The sequence below is a fragment of the Dunckerocampus dactyliophorus genome, chromosome 12, assembly GCF_027744805.1.
Source record: "Dunckerocampus dactyliophorus isolate RoL2022-P2 chromosome 12, RoL_Ddac_1.1, whole genome shotgun sequence".
Taxonomy (NCBI): domain Eukaryota; kingdom Metazoa; phylum Chordata; class Actinopteri; order Syngnathiformes; family Syngnathidae; genus Dunckerocampus; species Dunckerocampus dactyliophorus.
Genome location: NC_072830.1, coordinates 18,488,520 through 18,512,274, shown reverse-complemented (window position 1 = coordinate 18,512,274; position 23,755 = coordinate 18,488,520).

The window sequence follows — 23,755 nt, the reverse complement described above, 5'->3', positions numbered from 1 at the left end:
TGTGGTTTTTCACCTTTGGTATCGACACTGTCAATATTTGAATCGATCCGCCCACCCCGTACAAACTATAACACCACTTTTTGGTTGCACCCTAATCGTACTTGTACGAGGTTGACAAAAGACAGGTGCATGAACACGAAGCGCGTATTTTACCCAACTCCATTCCAACCCCGTTGTGTAACACTTGGCTCTTGCCTCGCTTGCTGTAAACCTTTTCTCTTCCCTGGGATAGGTGTTTGCAGATGTGTTTACGACTGGTTTACATTGCGGGCTATCTGTGGACGTGCACGGCCAGGAGGGGAGGGGGGAGCAGGGGTGAGATCAAATGGTTACAGCAGTTAGCGAGCAGACTGATAATGCAATGGTGAGCCTCTCAGCCAGGAAAAATAAAAGGGCCTGCATGACTAATGCGCATGTCATACATTCCCAATCAATGGAAAGGTTGGATTCAATGGAATATTCCACAAATCAAAGCGTTGCCAGGTTCATTAGCTTTTTGCATCCACAGAAAATAACAAATTCTGCATTCCAAGAGGTGATTCCAGGACCTGGGTAATGTTACACAGCCATTACTGCACTAATGCAAAAAATCATTTATTCCATTAACAATTCAGAAACAGCAATGACTTGTCATCTGAAAAATATTAGACATCCTGATTACTCCGTACCAAGCAGTAGCTATAATGTTCCAGCTACCTGCTGACACGAGCAAGAAGAAAAACATTTCAGGTCTCCACCGGGATGTGTCAGTTTATTTTTCCCCCCTTCTAGAGCCTGCCAATCTACTGCTCTCATCTTAGCCAGACAGAACATTGCGCCTTCATTCCAACGTAAATTCTTTTTAATAGTCATGTGTTGCAGCACGGTGCCTGCAATGGAGCAACAAGAAGGAGAAAAAACATAGCCAGCACCACCGCTCCTGTAATACCGCCTGCATGTATTCGGGGTGGGCGGATAGATAAAAATATGGATCGTATTGATACCAAGGATGGTATCAGTATCGGATCGATACTAGCTTGATGAGCTTGACAATTTTTTTTTTATCTGTCATTTTTTTTGTGTTCATATTGTTACATTGTTGATATTGTTATATTGTTTATAAACTATGGGGGCAAGTCAATGAATTTGAATGAGCGCAAATAGTAGTTTTTGCTTTTGTTGACTTTTTAGGAAGTTAGCCAGGTTAGCTAGTTAGCTAGACGATCAGGAAGTTAGTCATCTTACCAGGACGTTAGCCAAGATAACAGGTAGTTAGCCATGGTACCAGGAAGTTAGCCAGGCTACCAGAAAGTTGGACTTGTTACAGGGAAGTTAGCCAGGCTATCAGGATGTTAGCCAGGCTACCAGGAAGGTAGCCAGTGTCACTCCGCAATACATACCCGGAACGCAATCGGTTCAATTGGGTTCTACGCATGTGCAAAACGCGTCTACATCTGGTCAGCCTATTTTTCGGCAGTCACATGTTAGGCATGTGTAATCCCGCCATCCGTCAATCTATTTTACGGCAGCAAGCAATATACGTCCCCCCTCCACTACCAAAAACATTATTAAGATAGATGCTGCTGTGTTTTCATTTTTGAGTTTGGGAACGTTAACGCTAGGTGTAGGCGTTCGTTTCTATGTTACTATCCATCCATCCATCCATTTTCTATACCGCTTCTCCTCTTTAGGGTCGCGGGGAGCCTATCCCAGCTGACGGACGGGCGACAGGCGGGGTACACCCTGGACTGGTTGCCAGCCGATCGCAGTTACTATGTGAAATCACTGCGCCAAGGAAGGAAGCTCCGGTAATGCTTAAAAGGACCAAAATACAGCAAAATACAGTAAGTATTATATGTTATCATAAATGTACCTGTTACTACATGGTTACAGCATGTATATAAAACCATAAACCCTTGTTGGAGGTGTTTCAATAGTTGTCTTTGTAGGCAGCATACGTGCATCCCATTACGTGCAGTCATGAGCTGTCTCGTTTGATCTGTTTTTATATCTTACCAACCCACAGAAAAGAGAAAGACGTGTGTTCATGTCTCACATGAGGATTGCGGATGATGGGCAAAATTCCAAATAAAAGTACTGTTTCCCTTTAAGTGCAGGAGAACACATACAGAAAAAGAAAAGGATTTTACTTTTTCTTTATTATTTTTTTAGTAAACGTAGTAAAACCAATCCAGCGGATGCCAGGATATGCTCATCTGTTACACATGTTTAAATAATTGTGTGATCAGCATTCACACATTTACTGTCTACCTACTGGGGTGATGTGCTCCCTTCTTCAATGAGCTGTGTATGTACTGTACCTCCTCCGCATGTTTGAAATCAAACAAAAACAAGGCAGAAATGCAACAACGCAGCGAAACACGGAAACAATAGGAACACCCGGTTGTCTGATAAAATATCACTTTTCTGGTGAACTTTGACATGTAAGGCTTGCGTCCCCATCCCTCTTTGTCACACAGGCTCACGCTCCATTGTCAGCGATCCCCCGCTCTGCTTTGCATCAACGCCTCGTTTTCCAGGGGCTGCCTGGGTTCACAGTCCCGTGAAATACCGTAATGACACGTGCATCACTGGAATTATTTTGATTGCGCAAAGGGTGCAAGACTTATGGCAGTTTAAAAAATAGCATTGCAAATCCTGTCGCTCATTGTGACTGCTTAAATAGGGTCCCATTTTGTTTTTTCCGTTTTAATTAGGAAGGGTTAGTGAATAAAATATCCATTAACTAAATGCAAAAAAAACTTACATTTATTGATGCAACACAACATTTACCAACCTGGCTAACTTTTCTAAGGGGTTTTCAGCCTCAGTCTTCAACAAACTGTAATGCCCGTGCTTGTGATTCAGGAAGATGTAGTCACCGATGCAATTCCAATTGCGTTATGGACGGAAGATATCTTTTATGACACACTTACTTTATTTACACGATTAGACAATATGTGGCAAACAGTGCTCTTATTTTGAAGGCTAGAAGTGTGTTGGATGTGCTGAGAATGTCTGTTGACGGTTAAGACGAGCTTCTTTTTTCACTCAAACCTTGCACGACTTCAGCTGGCATCGTAAAACACTCGCTTACAGTAACGCAACAGTGGTAAAGCACAACACGGTGAAAACACACATATCCAGCCTGAGTCACACACACACACACACACACAGCTGCACTAGCGTGCTCTTTCTAAACTAGTTCATTCTCTATAAGAGGGGTTTTTCTGCCACTTCAGGTCACCATTTCGAAATGTTTAGTTCGGGAGGGGGCGGTTTGTGTTTGCGATGAGATTCCGCCACACTTGAGCGGTCCACTGGGGAAATACTTCCCCACACAGTTGTTCCTTCTCCTCACAATGACAGAATTTCATTCACATTATGTCAATTTCCGCGAGATTCCGCATTTAACTGTAAATTCCGTTTTTATTGGCCAATTCCGCCATGATTCCATTAACGCGGAAATCATAGAGACCCACTTAAAGGGTTTTTATTAAATAATTTGGAAAGGTTGTGCAGGCCAGATTAAAAAGCTTAACGGGTCATAGTTCGCTCATACTGGCAGTGGTCAATTATTTAGGGGCAGTTACTTGGCCATGTTATTTTTTTGCTAACCTTGACACATGCTCGGTATGTACATTGAGCACATTGCGCTGCGAGAGAAATTTCAAGTCTATCCAACTTATGAGGTCAAGCTCTGGGGGTTTAGTAACAGCACCATTACGTGGTGTATTTGTGAGAAAAATAACACCACAATAGAGGTGTATGTTTTGCCAAAATGTTCGCCCTTTTCCCAACTTGAGGTGTTGAAAAGTTAGCTTGTTAGCTCCTCTTTGCATGCGCTGTGTGTCTGATATTAAGGTCCACAGATGTTTCCATTGAAAGCATGTTCAATATTCGAATCAGTGTGCTTGCAATGACATCATGACTGTGTTATTTTGGAACTGCACCTCTCGTTATTTATGTGACACATTCGTTCTTTATACCACAATCCAGCCAGGAATACGGCTTTTCATCATTTATGTTGCCAGGCAGAACTGAATGCCACGCATCCAAAATTCCATTAGAACCATTGTTGTTCACACCAGTGTCTTTTCCCTTTTTTTAAGCCACACAACTTGTGTATAAAATTGTAATTTGCTCGTTTTCCCCTTTAGTAGGGTTGGGTGATACTGAAAAAAAGGGCCAATATCACCAATACCAAGACCATTACTGGTACTTTTTACTTTAACAATTTTCAAGCTCTTTGGATGATTTTGTGATTTTACCTTTAATTAGTTGATCATGGTTGTAATCAGAATAAGACACACACACACACACACACACAAGAATGTGCTATATAAATTTTATATACAAGTGATATATAAATGATTGAAATATGAAGAACTAATGTGAACAGTGGTAGCTGTCAGAGGCGATGTTCTAAATTATTTACAGTGAGCATGACTAACTTTAGCACCCAAATCAGAGTACAATAACATTTGTATTTAAACTGTTATTCAGTACAGGTTCAATAAGTGTTATCTCACTAAGTAGTTTAATTCAGAACCGTAGTAAGGAACCAGGTGGCGGCCTTTTCAAAGTAGTAGTTTTTTTTTATTGGAGCTACACATGACGGGCTAAAAATTAAGCAATTAGTGTATTTTTAAAATGTATACAGTGGAACCTTGGTTTTCGTATGCCCCGGTTTTTGACAAAAATGATTGCCAAAACTATGTCTCGGGTTTCGTAAGGCCTAACACCTGCACCTTCTCGCGTATGATTCCGCGGAATCGAGTGCCCAAACAAAGCATCTACATGTTGGCGTCTCTGTGAAGACTGGAGTTTTTTTAGAGTTGGGACACTATAGACAGATTCCAGCCAGGGAATTCTTTAATTGCCTTTATTATGTGTGTGTGTGGATGGTTTATTTGTTCATAAAACGCACACAGAGAAATGAATACATTATCTGTCTTCTTTCTTTCTCCTAATAAACACTGTATGTCCTGCACTGATGAGGCGTTCAAACAAGGTTCTTATTCAACACAGATTGCAGAGGGTACGGTTTAAGGCAGACACATAACAGAAATTGAGCACCCTGCACTGATTGTAAGTCAGCCACAGCACACATACAAAGAACCATTCACTCTCACATTCATACCCTATTGGTTCGGGGCTTAGATTTAGGGTGCAAGGGTTACGAGTTGGGGTTAGGGTTAGGAAGTTAGAGTTTATGGTTTAGGGTTAAAGTTGGGCTTAGGATAGGGCGAAAGAGACCTAGGGTACAGGCACAGGTCTACTGGTGAGATGGGTTAATTTTAGAGTTAGGGTAGGGCAAGAAGTGAAAGAGACCGAGGGTACAGGTACAGGTCTACTGGTTAGATGGTTTAGGGTTAGGGTAAGGCAAAGCTGGCAAAAGAGACCTAGGATACAGGTGCAGGTCTACTGGTGAGATGGGTTGGGTTAGGGTTAGGGTAGGGCAAGGCTGGCAAAAGAGACCTAGGGTGCAGGTACAGGTCTACGGGTTAGAGGTTAGGGTTAGGGTAGGGTGGGACTAGTGAAAGAGACCAAGGGTACAGGTACAGGTCTACTGGTTAGATAGATTATGATAGGGCAAGACTGGCGAAAGAGATCGAAGGTACAGGTACAGGTCTACTGGTTAGGTGGGTTTAGGGTAGGGCAAAACTGTTGAAAGAGACCGAGGGTACAGGTCCAGGTCCACTGGTTAGATGGGATAGGGTTAGGGTAGGGCAAAATTGGCGAAAGAGACCCAGAACAGGTACAGGTCTACTGGTTAGGTGGGTTTAGGGTAGGGCAAAACTGTTGAAAGAGACCGATGGTACAGGTCTACTGATTGGTACAAAAATGTAACTGTAAGGCAATTTGATATCGAAGTTATTTGAGTTATTCCAATATAAGCAAATTTATTTGACCATGTGATCATACATGTGGCAATACTTTACATTTATTGGCTATGTAAAAAATGTTTTCTCCATTTTGACAACGCAATGTACAAAACACATTTTTTGCTCTTCCCCCAACTATTAATTGAATTAAAAGACCCATGGTAAAAGAGTGATTTAAGAAAACAAAAACAAATGAAATATATTTTGCAGTCTTGGATCCATTTACGGTCTGGAAGGAGTATGAATTTTATGGCCTAAAATGAAGTTACATAAGCAACAGTGGAAAAGCTGTAGGCAATGACAGAGAGCTGTGCGCTTTCAAACAATCATCTCATTATACTCCAGTCTCATGTAAGTGTGCTGGCCACCCAAACTTTTCCACAGACAATGCATGAAAATACACACCACTGCATGGCCAACCGCTCTAAATCGTGGCTGCAGATGAAAATGTAATGTAAATTTCCAGTTTTTGTTTTTTAGATGAAAAACAAATATTTACTGTATCATCACATCATATATTGTGCTATATTTTGATTGTTTTTCAGATAAATGAAAAAAAGGATCCCAGAGCCAGTCAGACTGCATGAATATTCTGAATATTCTTTTAATAGCATGTATACCTGTCATTTTCCTATATTTTACCCTTCTTTCCCAGCGCACTAAACTTTCCCATATTTTAATCTTCACGGAAAAAAAAAATCTCAGATAATAAAGTGTATTGTGCATTTAATTTAAAAATACAGTAGTAAGACAAAATAGCATGTTTGTGTTTTTCTGTATGTGCATTCATACAATTATTCTAAAAAATGCATACAGTGGTGCCTTGGTTAGCGTCATTAATCCATTCCAGAAGGTCCAACTCAAACCAAAACGGACTATAACCAAGGCAGGTTTTTCCATAGAAAATAATGTAAAACCAATGAATTTGTTCCAGACACCCAAAAATGTTCACACAAAACACATTTTATAGACAATAAGTATAGTTTTACATGCAGAAAATAATGCAAAAAATAATTACAAATGCCAAATGAATGGACAACTGAACATTTAACATCACATTTTGCAAAGAGGGTGAGCAGAGATTAGGCTTGGAGGGCAATCTCCTTTTTTTAAATTGTTTCTGCACTCATGACACAAAAATATCAATGCAGAGAGGTCTGTTAAAGGCTTTTTAACATGCACAGTTTTACATTAAAAAAAACAATGCCATGAGCGTGACACATGTAATAGAGAAATGAACATTAACCCATTGACTGCCAGCCATGTTCAGAGCAGAGACCTCCATACTGCCAGAGTTTTGGGGCATTTTTGCTGAACTTTCAATACCCACAAAATATTGAATTTTAGGACTACATAAACATTTAAACTATCTAAGGAAACATTAGATTCTCTTCTTTCATCAGGTAAAAAAGTTTGTTTCTAGCCTTTTTGGGTCTTTAGATATTGGTGGTAGAACATAGGGTAGTTTCAGCAAAAACACCTAATTTGGACCAAAAAACAGAGAAAATTTGATTTTTCTGCAGAGAAGCAAATTCATGCAGAGTGACGGTGGGGTCTCCTGGACGTGGGGGTGAATCCCTGCTGCTGACCGATCCAGACGGCAGCCACTCGTCAGAAGAATCAGGGTCGGGTTCTGAGTCACCCGACTCTGAACTGCTTCCGGTGTCAGGCTCTGTTGTTGCGCCACATGGCTCAGCAACGCTAACCACTAGCTTGTTGCTTCGGCTGCCGTTGTCAACTGCATTTGTGTCTACGTCACCTACATCACCCATGTCACCTTTATCTTTCGCGATCGTGTCACCAGACAAGCTCTGTGACAGTTTTAGCTGCCTGTATTTTTTGTCTCCGCTCAATTTCTGCATGTGTTTCGCCATTTTCCTCTCTCAACCCACAATCCGTCTTCTTCATAGACAATCTGTCGCTGCCGGTTGGAGGAAAAGAGAACCGTTGCCCCCTACTGGGACATAAATACATTGCCTACAAGTCAGAAATTCACACGCAAGATGAATAAGACTTTGATCTGTAGCTCCCCTGAAAAAAAGACGTCAGTTGACGTCTTTGGCAGTGAAAGAGTGAAGCATCACTGCATCATTTTACCTGTAGTGGACACCCTTGGACGAAAAAAACAACAACCATATAACAGCAATTTGTTCATCCTAAAAAAAGTAGTGCTGCTGTCGAATTTGGCTAATGTAAAATACATAAAAGAATACTGTTGGTTAAATTCCAACCTGAGTCCACCCGCGTATGAGGAGGGAGAGCAGGAGCTTTTACGAATTGTCAAAATGTCCCACTTCATAGATAAATAACTGAGAATGCTAAATGCAGAATAGATTCCAGGCTTTAAAAGTATTTAGTTGGAAACACATTTGTCCAGCAGATACCAACATGTGTCAGTCAAGCAGCACAAGCAGCACCCCACGGGGGCGGGACACAGCGCGGCCACGTGTTGTTTACATACCTCTGAAATGATGACGGTCTTCTCTTTAAGCCGTAAAATTCGAAGATCTTGCAGCCTTGTCTTGGCATCGCCCTTCTCTTTTGTGTGGTCCATGTATTGTTTAGTTGTGTATCTCTCTCTGGCAGCAGCAATTATGATATAAACAAACACTGTTGCCCTAAAAATGGTGCCTGCATTGCGCGATCGTGTGCAACCCGTGCACCATATTTCACTCTAACTAAGCGGACGAACACAAACCGAGTTAACCGAGTAACCACTGTATATAATAAATATGCAATATATCATAAAATATTATTTTTTTAAATTTTATTTGTCTTTGGTTCTCAAAAATATTTATAAAATAATGAGTCCAACTTTTCTGGTGTTGAAAGGTGCAAAACTATGACACAAATATAAATTGCGGCATACCTGTCAACATTTGCATGATAAAATAAGGGAAATGTTCTGGAAAATAGGAAGGAAATTTCTGATCTTCCACAAGAAGATCAGAACATCTACTGCATCTAGGATACACTGACATATTTTGTGACACCAATGAATGAATATGAATGAATGAATATGCATGAATATGAAGCCTGGTCAACTTGTACCATATAGCTTTCTCATTAAATTAACATTATGGCGATGTGGAATGCAAAGTCATTGTGCCTCATTGTTTTCCATGGTTGCCTTGGACACAATCTCTACTGACGTCAGACAATGCTCTCAATTTCCAAATAATCTTCCCAACAATCCCAGAGGTGGCGTCTGGAAGTCTCAGCAGCCCAGGTTTATATGGCAAAGCAAGCGTCTGCTTTTTCACTTTGTTCATTCATAAGCTGTGAGCCATTCGCCATATTCCCGTGTGTGCTGAAAGGAGGGCTCTTACCAGGACAAAATTGTGACATAAGGCGCGTGCTGCTCATATTGAAAGCATCACTTTTTCCCCTCGTTAACAAGCTGCCCTGGTCTACTACGGCTAAGACGAGCTTCAATCTTGAAACAAACAGCAATAATATTTGGATCACTTGATGGATTTCTTTGAGCAATTAAGTGAATTCCAACTGAGCAATTAACCATCAAAAAAGGGTCTGGAGGTTGCTTTTTTTTCCATTATTTCATGGCAAAGTCTTTTCCATTGCATTACTGGGAAGCCGTGGAAAAGCCAACCTGACAGCAGTGACAGTAAAATGCATACGACACCTGTGACATTTTCCAGTAGTCCTGGTGTCAAGTCAGCACATGTGGTCCATTTGTGAGCACAAATGAAGGCCAGAACCTGCATATGACTTTCAGAGAACATGACGGGACAGTTTTCACCATTATATCCTATAGAGTGCGGGAAGTACTGTAAGTATTTGATCCCCTACTGATTTTGTACGTTTAGCTGCTTACAAAGAGTTTTTATGATAGGTTTATTGTAGCAGGGAGACAGAATGTAAAAACATAAAGGCTGTTAATTAATGTGTACTTGATGGAGGGGACTATAGCATTTGATCCCCAACCAACCAGCAAGTATTCTGACCCCCGCAGACTGGTTATGTGCCCATTAAGCACACAAGTTAGTCCTGTCCCTTTAGGAAAGTACTCTTTCTCTCAGCTCGTTAAGTAAACACACCTGCCACAGAAATAGGCTCTTCTATTCAAAGCTCCTCATCACCATGGGCAAGACCAAAGAGCTGTCAAAGGACCTCAGGGACGAGACTGTACAGGGTCACGCACGCTCGTCTGAAGTTGACAATCAACACTTGAATCATTCAGACAGAGTTTGGGAGAATGTGATGTGGTCACATGAGACCAAAATTGAACTCTTTGGCATCATCTTGACGTTTATGAATACGTCTCTGACAGTGTTAATCCAAACTGAGCATTTTTTGTTCGTAAAGGCAGAATTTTTGATACTTGATCTAAAGCCGCACCAACGATCGCCACACCAATGCATCGGTGCTGGAAGAGATCAGGAGGAAAATTGGGGATTATGAACTGCTGCTGGACACAATGAAGAGTAGGAAGCTGGTTTGGACATGTCACTCGACGGCAAGGCACACTGGCACACACGCTAATGCATGGTCAGGTGGATGGGCGGCGAGCTCAAGGAAGACCAAGGAGGAATTGGGTGGATGATGTGAGGATAAGGGTGTAGAAGCCGGTAGAAATCTGCATGAGAATGGCACAGGATAAGGAAACCTGGAGAAGGACATCTCAGTGCCCCAACGGCAGAAATACCACGGGTGTGACCTGACCTGACCTGACCTGATCTAAATCGGGTAGGCTATTATGCACACTTCCAACAAGGTTGAATGGAGACCTTAATGAGATTTCCTTGAGATCTATTGAATTTCTCACACCACAACTTTAGGAAGTATATGTAGGGCAACTTGTCGCTTGCCTAGTCGTAACTGGCGACTGCTGCTCAATACCGTTGGTTGCTTTTTCTAGAAAGTGGCAGCCAGAAAGTGTTTTTGCAGCTGTAAGACTTGCAGCTCTAAACCGGAGTATGGTAGCAATTGAAAGATTTATGTTTTTGTGGAGCTAAAGACCTACCTCATGGTCACTGCGCCACTGCTCTCACAGCTTCATGAACAGCTTCTTGTTTTGTGAAGAAAGCACAGTTCGACGCCTGATTCTCTGATATCTATCCAATTATATCCACTATCCAAATCTTCTTTACTGTTTCCTGATAGCATTTAGCAAGTAACCGACTCGGGGGGGCGTGGAGCCGACCCTCGACCTCTGACCACTCCCAACAGAATAGGCGGAATCTAAGGGTTTTGGCCAAGAGGAGAAGAATGCAGATTTATCCTGAACACAACCCTGAGATTTAATGAGTAATTTATTAAAAGAAATTTACTATAGGAGGATTGGGTTCCTTTAAGGTTCAAACTTCCAAATGTTGCTGGCTTATAAGGAAGAAAAGAAAGACGAAGAAGGAAGATGAACCATAGGGACCTGGTTGGCCTCTGATGAACAAACCAGCAAAAATAAAATAGATGCTGAGAAAATAATGATGTCATAATAATAATATTGATAGTAACAATGGGATGCAGATTAAATCTCAGTTTGCGGAGATTGCAAAGCCTCCCCAACATCATATAAAGTAAAAAATACAAATATGTAAACAGAATGCCACAAATATCCAAATGAAATATTAAAAGGTTGTATTTTATTTATTTTTTGTTTATAGAAATGTTTTCAGAGCCAGTTCTTGTTTCAGTGTCAGTACATCTTTTTCTATAATGCCAGTATTTATTTGGAATACCATGGCTCTGGCTTCCATTCTGTGCATTGATAAGACTTACAGTAGTAGATGGGGGTGTTGCAAGATCTCGTGTGCATTTAATTCATTTATCACACAATACTGTAAATGAAAATGAACTCGATAATTTTGTCGGCCTCAATATATTGGCATGTGCATGCGTGTCTGTTTTCCTCGTCTCCCGCGTCCAAACAGGCAGGAAGTTGGTATCGTCGTGTATTGTCCTGTCTCGTGACACCCCTAGTAGTCGTAGCAGTAGTAGTAGTAGTAGTAGTGGTAGTAGTAGTATTAGTAGTAGTAGCAGTCAGAGTAGTAGGACCAATTGCCAATAATTTAAATTAAGACTGAGATACTTTCCAAGCTTATAAACATTGACTAAGAAAATAAAACAATATTTAAGCTGAATTTTGACCTTAAATTAAATATAAATTTTTTGTTGTTGCACTTTTTTTGTATTGAATGTATTATTTCTACATTTATTATACAATGCCAGTTTCATCTACAACCTACTCTGTATTTATCTATTCATGATACAATAATGAAGTCAGTTTTACTCCTGTACTTGTCAGATATTGTTTTTATTATTGATTAGTGTTGTGTCATATATCCTGTACTTATGGTAAACTGGCTTTTACTTGTATTTCGCTTTTCTACCTTCAAGGTGCTTAAACCTTGTTTTGACACTGTTATCACATTTAACCTACAGATGACGCAGCATCAGGAGCAACTGGGGGTTCAGTATCTTGCCCAGTGATACTTCAACATGGTCAAGAGAAGATGGAACCAGCACCCTTCAGGTTTGGAGATGACGACCACTCTACCGATTGAGCCCTTTACCTTATCGATTACTATTACTGCACAGAGTAACTTTACTATTACCTATCTTTTTCCCTTTCTTTTACTAATATAAATATAGTTTTCATACGTTTTGGCTTTTGACTCACTTTTTGGAACAAATTAATAATGAAAACAGTATTTGTTAATCTGACGACTCAGTGATAGCCAGCCATTAATGTCAGTGCACGTCACTGATCCCTGCACTTGGGAGAATTATTCATCCTTTTTAGACTAATAACAAAATAGGAAGTTAATAACAAAAACCAAGGTACTACCGTATAAGTGAAATTGTTCACAATAAGTTGATAAAATCGATTTGTTTGTCTAAAATGTTCTATTCTGATTGTTATCAACAAATTAAAGGCAAAATCAGAAAAACATTCAATGATGAAGTAAAAAAGTATCAGTGTCTGTATCGGTAATATTGGCTCTGTATTTACTTGTTATTGGCTCGATATCAAAATTTGCCCAGCGCTAGTGTGCAGTCCAGCGTTTACCCTGCTTTAAATATGAATGGATGAAATGTAATCCACCACTGGATCACTTTTGACCATCTTTTAAAAGACACAAGTGATTTTTCCACTTGTTGAAACGGTCGACCTGGCTGATAGGAGCTGCTGAGAGCAGGGGTGGGGTGCAGTGGAATGATTGTATGTCTGCATCACGCTTCATCTCAGGAATGTTCGCAGGTTCCTTTCCAGGACTGCTGACGTCAGGAGTGGCCTTGGGTTGAAAACAGCCAGTTTAGAAGTAAAATGACATGCAGATGGCTTTTCTGATTACATGTGTTACTGTAAATAGAACTCTTATTCTAGTCTCTCAATTTAGAGTTTGTTTGTTTTTTTATCCCCAAATCAATGACACTTTTGCATTCTAGGATTTCCCTCTGAATCGGTGACAAGCACATCTCTGTAAAATGTGAGCAAGAATGGTTGATCTTTGTGGGGGCAGGGAATTGCCCAAAAGTCTCTTGACAATTTGTCTAATGAGGACGTCCTCGATCTACGCACGAGTTACGTTCCTACAACAGCGATGTAAGACGCTTTTTGGTGTAAGGCGGAAATTATACCCAGGCTATATCCACACAAACGCGGATATTTTCAAAAATGCACAATGTTTCTGTTCAATGTTTCCTTGTACCTACAGTACCTCATGAATGTCTTTACTTTGTACAACAGTGGTTTCTTTCTCCTTCAGGACATTCCAACTAGTTGTAGACCATTACCAGTGTTTGTGCAATGGTTCTGGTTGATTTTCCATCTTTTCTCAGATTCACAGTTGCTTTTTTAGCACCCATAGACAGCTCTCTGGTTTTCATGTTGTTTTCACCTCTGAATGCAGTCTCCACAGGCAAAACCGATCCTACCTAGTCTGAAACCGAGCATAGACATTCAGTGCTATTTATTGATCGAATAAGTAACGTATTAGGGCAACAAAACACACCTGTCAGTCACATGACAAACAAACAAAACAATGAATAAAGTTGTAATTTTATGAAAAATTAAGCTGCGGAAAAACACAAAGTTACGAGATTAAAGTAAAAATATTATGGAGTCCTAATTATGACAAGAAGATTTACAAGAAGAAAGTTGAAATTGTTGGGGAAAAAAAACAAAAAACAACAGCAGTAATGGAAAAAGCAGCTGCAATTTAATGAGAAAACAGTCAAAGCATTAAAAGAAAAAAATGTGTATTCTAACGGAAAAAAAGTCACAATTTTACGAGAATAAACTTATAGTATTATGAGGAAAAATAATGTAATTTTACCGTAATAGAATTCAAAATATGTTACTTTTTAAAAGTCACAATATTATGAGAAATAAATCAAGCAAAATAAAGTTGTGCACACATTCAAAATGTTCTAAAATACAGTCCCATGTCTATTTTTTAGCAAGCAAACAATGCACAGTGCATTGACAGCCTCCGGTTGTCCAAGCTGGCGCGCAGGCAGACTGAAAAAGCAAAGGCTTGATTTTGTCTGCGCACATGATATAGCACTTTGAGACAGAATCAACATTTCAACTTTTTCAATCAAGAGAGCAGACAGCACTCCTCATTTACAGTAACCTAACTTACATAAGTCTGCGGCAAATGACACATCTGGAAATCGACTATTTTGAACGTCAGGCCGCAGATTGCCTTGGGCAAAAGCTTCACAAATGGACTACACATTGTACAGGGACATATACTGTAATCTGCACACATGATACAACCAATGTTTATTGTAATAACTAAATAAGTACATACATTCCAACATTATTTGAAAAATAACTAACATTTAATAAATCTTAATTACATTTTTTTTTAAGTATTATAGGCTCCAGCATACCCTTGACCCCATTGAGGACAAAATACAGAAAATGGATGAATGGATGAAAATTCTAAGTATTATATATAATAATATAAATAAAAACATATTAAAATGAATGGATGAAAATTATAAGTATTATATATAATAATATAAATAAAAACATATTAAAATGAATACTTTAAATTAAAAAGAAGAAAAAATGGTGAGACACACAAGCACCAGACTTGATCACTACAACAACAGGCTTTTATTGCAGTTTGGAATTACCTCACAGCAACCACATTTATCTGTAATAAAAATGCCTAAAAAAAACCAAAAACACGGGCTACTGTTGCAGCCGTAACCCACCAGCCGCACTGAACTCTGAACCCCCGATGTCGCTTTCTGTCTGCCCGCCACTTCTCTCTCCTAGGGAACATATTAATAGCAACACACACTTGCACTAGTCTTATTTACAGTATGGCTCAAATGGCTTCTTTACTCTTATTATATCTGCTATATTAGGTAATAGGAGCGTAAAGGTGACTCAAGGTGAGTTAGTTCATGTCTAGAGGGCTCTAATAATGTTTAAAAAACATATTTAGAAGATTGTAAACAGTTTTTTAATGCTCTAACGATGAAAATGCTGAATTTATAAATAAGGAATCCTACTTTGCGGAAATTCACTTACTGCATTCGGGTCTGGCACCAATAAATGATAAACAAGGGATGCTGTATACAGTACGTTTTGTAAGAATACTGTATACTGATATACCTGTGATTGTTTCTTAATGTGTACAACTGAATTTAAAATGCATTGGATGACTGTGAGAAGCTTATTATTGGGTAGAGTATCTAAAATAGGCATTATTAGGGCTTTTTAAGGTTGCTATTATAATTCCGGGGTGTGGACGGTTACTTTGATGCCATAATGAAACAGTGAAAGTGAAATTGTAAAAATAAATCCTTATTATCCCCTTTATGCAGACACTCACCAATGTTTAATAGAGTCTTCATTGGTCCGTTTGCTAGAGGCCCTACAGAAGTTGTTGTGTTATCCTGCTAATTACGTCTGTCCTTTTATTTACTGCGTTTCTATGTCAGAGTGATTGCTGTGAAAAAGTATGTTAACCTCTTAAACGTTAAGTCATTTTGCTAGAAAAAGACATATCCAAATTTAAAAAATAACATTTTTCTCAGCATCTACAGGGTCTACATGGATGATATCCATGTCGTATCAAAGTAAAGGGGAGACTTTGACGCTTGCTGTAGATGTGAAATGTACGTATATGCATGCATATATGGTACTGGATGAATGTCAATGCTGCTTGTTCAGTGAGTTTTAGAGGTGGAGGAATAATACTTTTACAGTGTTAGCTGTCAAGCTAGGCCAGGTTTGTCACATTAGTGTTTATTTGATATTATTCATGACAAATGCTGGTTTCAGGCTGTTTGCTTGTTTTGGACCTTTGTTCCATGTAAGTGCTTGTGAATTCAAATCTCTTCTATTTTCCTAAAATCGGTTACGTTTAGCTTTTAGCTGACGTTCTTCCAGTTATGTGGACATGTGTTTGTTGGCACGCAATTACGATAACAACACATACACAACCCAGCATCGCCCAGTGCCAGGGTTCAGTGGATTTCAAAGGTTATTACAGTAAAATTAGTGGTGGCCTCAGACCTTTGCACTAGATAGTATATTTAGGTCTCTGGGTGGAAAGTAAATGGCATCTTGGCTTTGTAGGAAGACAAGACAAAAGCCATATTAACAAATTCAGGCTAGAAAACCAAAACATTGATGGCCTAAAAACTGATTTTGATTCTAAATTGCTTTGATGTAATGTCATGACCTGAAGTCATTTACTTCTCAGCTTCACATAATTTTCCATCTGCCACCCAGAAAAGAAAATATTTAAGCTAATGATGTGCTGTCTGTGTCGATTTTCAGTCTTCCAGCTCATGGTAATCCGCAAGGGTTGAATCGGTGGAGTTTCCCTATTTATGTTGCTGGTGGGTGTGTCCCCTCGGTTTGGTCACAATAGGGTTGTTTTTGTTATTGTGGCCCGGCATTGCCTGCCTGTTGGCAAAACAGCTCATTGTTGAATGAGACAGTCTTTGTGGGAGAGAACTTAGGACACTGTTAAAAGCAGACGAGAGGTGATGGCGCAAACCTCCTGCTCTGTTTAGAGAGGGCCTCTCTAGTTCGGCTTCTTTCACACCTCATTGGTCCTCAAGGGAGTGTCCCTTCCTTTGTAGGTACAAATTAACTGCTGACACAGGCCCCGAAGAAACTGCCATGCATTTTTATCAGGGTTCCTGGGTCTCTCCAATTAGGGGTCATTGCACTCCTCACTGCACTGCATAACTGTATCAACAACATTGCTGAAGTTGCTTTCTGTGATTATGTCTTTGTGGTGAACTAGCTTTTGTCTGAGAGTGAAAGGGAGAGAGGGAGAATATCCTTCTGAGTTTCTCTGACAAACCAGTCACAGACCGCCACATTTCGTCTCCTGTTTCTACCCTCAGGCTCGGGTGTAGTGGCCCTTCGTTAGAAAACCCACAGTAAGAAAGAGTCTTCCTGATGTGTGTCTGCTCCTTCCATCTTCCGTTGTCGGTGTCCTCGAGGGTTGTGTGTGGGTAGTAGGGATGAGACGGATACTTGTATTAGACGAGTATCTGTCATGGATAACGCATTTTTGCCAAGTACGAGCATGAAACGAGTACAACTCATCATTATCCGTAATCGTGATGAAGGAAAATCCTCATTGGGTAACTACTTATGTATATTCACTCTTCACCCTCTGTGATTGGCCAGTCACACACAGCGACCGCCCGTCCCGAGACAGACTCCCTAGAGCCAGAGAGAGGAGTATGCGGTGCATTTGACAAGACAGAGTTGAAAACGGCTCGTGTCGTGTTGGTCACTGCCTCCACTCCGGACGGGGTTTTTTTAGGTTGTCCTCAGCTCAGCTCGTGTCTAAAGTTACTTGGTAAACTTGTTTCGTTATGTACGCGGGGCATTTCACAAGACAGAGCTGTAAACGGCCCGTGTTGCATCGGTCACTGCCGGTGTTTTGGGGGCTTTTTCCCGTCTGCTTGCTTCTAATTTGACTGGTGATATAAAGTCAGTTGGAAAACTTTGCTCTTTGCGGTGCTTTTGAGAAAACTACAGTGAATAAGGATGACAGATTATTTCTTTGTTTGCCATCACTGGATGTTTGCATAAATCACCAATTTCACACAGCTCATTAAAAAATAGTTCAATACTAAAGTCTTACAGATCACTTACAGTGTAAATATTGTGCATCGTCTTTGCACTTTGGGACTTTGATCACCTGAGCACTCACTCCTGACTTGGCCTGAGTTTGACTCAAAACCCAAAACAATTAACTTCAAGCTTGCAGGAGAGTTTGGAGAAGGGGAGGATCTGGCCAGGGGGAGGGGTTTAGATAAAGTCATCGTGTAGTTTGCATCAGTCATGATGCATGTGCATTTTTTTAATTGAAAAAAAATGTTCGACATAAATTTAAACAGAAATCTTTATGTAACTGCAAGTTATTAGTGTCAACATGTCAGCCTTTCCTCATCACATTATGCCTTTTTGCTCTATTTTTCTATTTTTGCTGTTTATTTTATTTCTACAATGTGCCACAAGCGCTCAAAAAGTTGAGATAGAAAACCAAAAAAACGCAATCGCTGCAATATTCACAATAAAAACAGAATTTATTAAGATGGGAAAATATGATTAAATATGTGGGCTGTTGCAAATGTTCCACGGACTGTCCCTTGCTATAAGGCAGGAAAATATAAAGAAAAAGAAAAAGAAAACAGGTCAAGCTGGGCAAGTTCCACAGGTGGCTGTCTGGTTCCATTCAGGCAGGGTTACCCACTGTTATATACAACCAGCTCATTTAGTAAACATGTTAATCCCACATAAACTCACCTGGTTTTCACATTTTAAAAAAACGTATAGCTTATACTGTAACTGTGCTACTGAAACTGCATTATTAACTGTACTATCTCTTTTATTCTGTTTCATTTAACTCTTATTTTTTACAGCATTGTATGATATTGGTTTTCCCTTTTTATGTCAGGGCCTATGGATGGAAACTAGCACTGTGCTAAATACAGCATATTTATGCAGTATGTACTGTATGCCCATTAATACGCACTGTCCCTTCCAGAATTGACTTTGAAAACCCGTGTTCTCGAATAATCATAATAACGACCTTGTGATCTTGTCATTAGTAAGGCTTTTCGTGTGCCTGAGTTCTTTTCCACTCCGAGTGGAACTGAGCCCTGTTTAACCCATCAGACTCAATTTGTTTTCAGGTTCCATTAAAACTCTGAATACTGGGTGGGCTGGTGCGTTAATGCACCCACTATTCCATTCAATGACAGCTGGGAGGCACACATTCATACATGAAGTAAAAAAAAAAAAACAGTATGCATGCAGCCTTTGTAGTCCGTCTTACACATAACCACATATGTATCTAACCTTTTGTCCTTCCATACATTTCTACCTGTTTACTTTCATGCTATGTTTGGCTAAACCATCTGCTGGATTCTTGCCTCAACATGCATACATTGGCAGCATATGCTAGAATCAATCAAATATTTAATTAAAAAAAGTTTTTTTTAGACATAAAAGATCCTTTGACATTTTTTTGTTTTGTTTGTTTTCTTGCTTTTACTTTATTGCCTCATTTAACATCAACACTCATTCAGTTTTAAAGATTTTATGTCTTTGAAAGAAAGAAAATGAATACGTTTCGGTACACTACATGCAAAGTGTGTTTTTCTTATTATTATGACAATGTCAGTGTTATGCATACAGCACACAACACACACGGACTTGTCGGGGGTAGAAGGCGTGTGAATGGTGACAGTGCCATCTAGTGGGAAGAGCATCGTTTTTCGCGACATGCTGAAAATGGTCAAATGTCGCCATCTAGTGGTAAGAAGTGAAAAGGATCAAATTTAAGGCAAAATCCCAGATAAACTGTATTTCAGGTTCACTGTCGCAGCTGAGTCGGAAACAGCAGCATCGTGTTTTTATACAGCATATTGCCACGAAATGAGGACCTGAGTCGGATGATTTGTGGATTTCCTTGCATGTTTTACGTGAAAAATAATTCATCTTTCTCGTCAATAATTCTTTAACCCAGGAAACATTTTGGAGTGTGGTTGTAGACACGACAGTCACGTGACTATCCCAGGAAATGGCTTCCCCAAAATGGCCATGTGTCAGAAAAGCTAGCTCATTTACAAAAGGTTATTTTTTGACGTTTAAAGGGCATCTTAAAGCCGTTTAACAAATTTGGTTAAATTCAAAATACACTTGTACTAACTTCAAGTTAAGTCATTTTCAAATAAGGAATACGTTCAAGCATCAAAACACATACTTCCTCATTGTACCACACCTCCGTTCATTGGCTATGTCTCAAATGGAATACTTCTGTCAATACAGTATATACTGTATATGTCAATAAGTATACTACCTACACCTATGCCACTAAGTTGATAAGAAGCAGATAAATATTGCCATCGTCTTTTCCGGAAAGTGCACAACGTTACAGGCGTAGCCTGGCCCTTTAAGAAGAATGGCATTGTGGGAAGTCTCTTTGCTGTAGTTCTGTGTTTTGGCACCAGGTGTCTGTCTCGTGTCTCGGCACGGCTTGCAGTCGGGCCAACGCTCAAAGCGCTCTGTTATGTTTTGGACCAATAAAGTTTGTGCAGTAAATACAACGACACCATGTACCTGTTCAGCCTGTGTACTACGGTTAGGAGATCATCAGACAGGGGAAGAAAAGCAATAATGACAGTACAATAATCGACTGGGGACAGCACTGCATTGTCACAATGTAAAAAAAAAATGTCCCTGGTAACTAATTACATTTATGAAGGAGTAATTCCATCACTACTGCCTTTGGAAAGTAACTAGTCACTATAAGTAATTACTTTTTTTAAAGCAATTTGCCCAACACCATTCAGAATACAGTACATTATATCTAATAAGGGTGTTACTTACTAACATTCATGTTAGTAAGTAAGCAAAAAGGCCTCTAGGGGGCAATCACGGCTTACACACACTTACTATGTGTACTGTTCTAATGATACAGTACATGAGATAAAAACATACAGTATTGTATCACTTAAGTTGGTGCCAGTACTTGAAATCACATCTACCGTACTTTATTCCAACATAACACATTGGCAGCGTACTCATTCTAGGCAGAGGTACTGTATATCCTGTATGGTCGTGCATATTAGAGTACACCTAAATACGCTCTTATTTTATACTGTTGGCCTCCAGTGGCTGCTTGGTCAGGTTTTCTTGTACTTAATTGGGTTAGTTGTGTACTTAGTTCCCGAGTGTGCCAATTTTGACAATGGAGCGCTGTCCCACAGGGGTGAGCGGATCGGCTCCACTATTGATAGTACCTTTTGGATACCAATCAATGGTGGATCGATATTAGTATGATGAATTTGATATTTTTCAGTTCTCTTCTATGTGTATTTTCACAAATATCAGTTTATTTATTGTCATCCTGGGAGTAAGTCTATGAAACATCCAAAGGATTTGAATGCAAGCCCATAGCAGTTTTTGCTTTTGTTGAATTATTTTTGCATGATTGACTGATTAACCATCGTATGTAATAAAAGGGAATCATGCTATTATTTTGTGAATATTGTTACATTATCTTATATTGTTGTATTTATACTGTATGTTGTTAAACTGCCTGACGTCCTTGTCCTGTCTTTTATTCTGATTATAATCATGATCAACGAATTTAAGGCAAAAATCATTCAGTTTCAAGTAAGTTTCAGCCCTGCTTTTGTCACTTTGATCCCAAAGTTTGCAGTATTGCCCACCCTCACTGGCTCAAATGGAACACTGCACAGTACCTCTGTCAGTACATTTAAATAAGTACACTACAGTATGTACACTGTGTACTAATTTCCTGAGTGTGCAAATTTTGACAACAGAGTGCTGTCCCAAAGCCATTTCTGCCGTTGTACACTTACCGGAATATTTACCCGCTTCGTCTCCTTTTTCTCTCCTTTTTAATGGTGAGTTGCAACCACTCGCCGGATCCGCCAGCTTTTATTTCTCGATTTCTCAGTCGCTTGTTGTTTCGAATCACCGAGTAATCGGTTAGGCCTGAGACGGACCACATCAATATGACCTAAACACATACAGTTAGTGGTTTGGTCCGCAACATATCAGAAACGAGGCAAAAATGTTGATCACTGTTTATCTTGTTTTGCCTAAAACCCGAAGATATAGGTGTGCTTTCATGGATGACTAAGGACATTCAAAAAGATTCACGTTTGCGAGGCTGAAATCAGGGGATATTTACATTCAAAAACACATTAAACGAATACCAAAATAGTTGTCAATTAATTGGATAATCGATTAATCATCGATTAATTGCTGCAGCACTAATTAATATGTCATTACTTTACTCGGTTGCATCTTTCTAATCCAGGCCTACCGGTTGCTCCTCAACCTCCATTATTTCAAGTAAAGAAGTCGCCAAGAAGGCGACTATTGAGGGTGGTAAGTGTCCATCATTGCACACTCACCATTTTGGCCCTTTTGAGTGCAACATCTGGCCGAGTGCTGACAGTGCACTGCATTGCTTGTCCACAGTGTGAACGCACTTTAGCACGAGTACATGAGTGCGTGAATTTAGACACAGCCTGTGTGTAAACATGTCAACATGTGAAGAAGTTCTTGTTGCGTTGTGACAAGACGCTATCCATTAGAGGTGATACGCAATAAAACCTGCATTTGCGTGCAGGCATATGCTTCTACCATCGTTATATTTATCTAGGGGCTCGAATAACAGTATTCAGTCCATCAGGAAAGAGACGCCCACAACCTTTGCTCTGCTTACTGCCGCCCCCCCCCCCTTCCTGGCCTTGAAGCTTCATAGCACAACAGTGACTCACTTCCTGTCTTTCACTGTGACTCATGTTCATATGGCGGCACGTGGTGACAGCAGAGAAGAAGGAAAAGACTATCTGCAAGAACCCAGCAAGCACACTGCTACCATTTTGGCAAACCTATACACCACTAAGGGACAAGCAGAAAGTTCTACAGGACACATTCACTCTCATCACGCTAGCATTGAGCCGATACTGTACTACCTTTGGTATCATTACTTCCGATACTTGGATAGATCCGCCCGGCCCTTGTTTACAGTGCATCAAATGTGTTACCAGTGGTGTGAAAATAATAACTTTGACAAGTTAATTACTAATGAATAATAGTAATCGTTGGATAACAGTGGCAGCATTCTGTGTGGTCGTCACGATTTCCCCGTGCCGTTGCAACATTAGTGAGCAGAAGTAACACAGTGATATTGAAAAAGGTCTCTTTAAATGTGGCCTTGCTCCCGATTCCTGGTAAATTGTTGCCAACAGTCAATTAGGAGACATGAATTACAATAGGCTTGCACCAGTTAAAAAAACAGCCAGTGTTCAAGTAGTTCATAGTAGTTCAATGAGCAATCAATGTTGTGGCAGCCACATTATGTAACATGCAGGCAATGATGCAAAATGTCTGTCTTGTAGCTGTAAAAGTAAAGATGCCTTCCAGGATCATTACTTTAGTAAAAGTGAAAGTTTTTTTTGTCAGAAAAGGATTTCAGTCTAAGTAAGGGGTGTCCAAACTTTTCCACTGAAAATCCAAAAATGCGGGAGGCCACTTCTATATTTTTAAATGTATTTTTACATTTTGTAAAAAGGTTAACAAAATACGTATATACATTTAAAGCTTTGTGTTATTGGTCGTTATTAGTATCAACATTTTGGCTTCTTATCTTTACGTGTTGCCTTTTTGCTCCATTTTTCCCATTTTTGCATATTTTTTTTTGTTTAATTTGATTTTTACAATGTGCCACGGGCCAATAAAATACAAGCTGCAGGACGCAAATTTTGGATACCCTACGCAAATCAAGTAATGATGGGAAACTCAATTCCTTTTACCGAATCAGGTTCTTATGAGTCACTCAATGAAGTGAGTCAGGTGTTCGATTCACTCCCTTTCCCTTTCC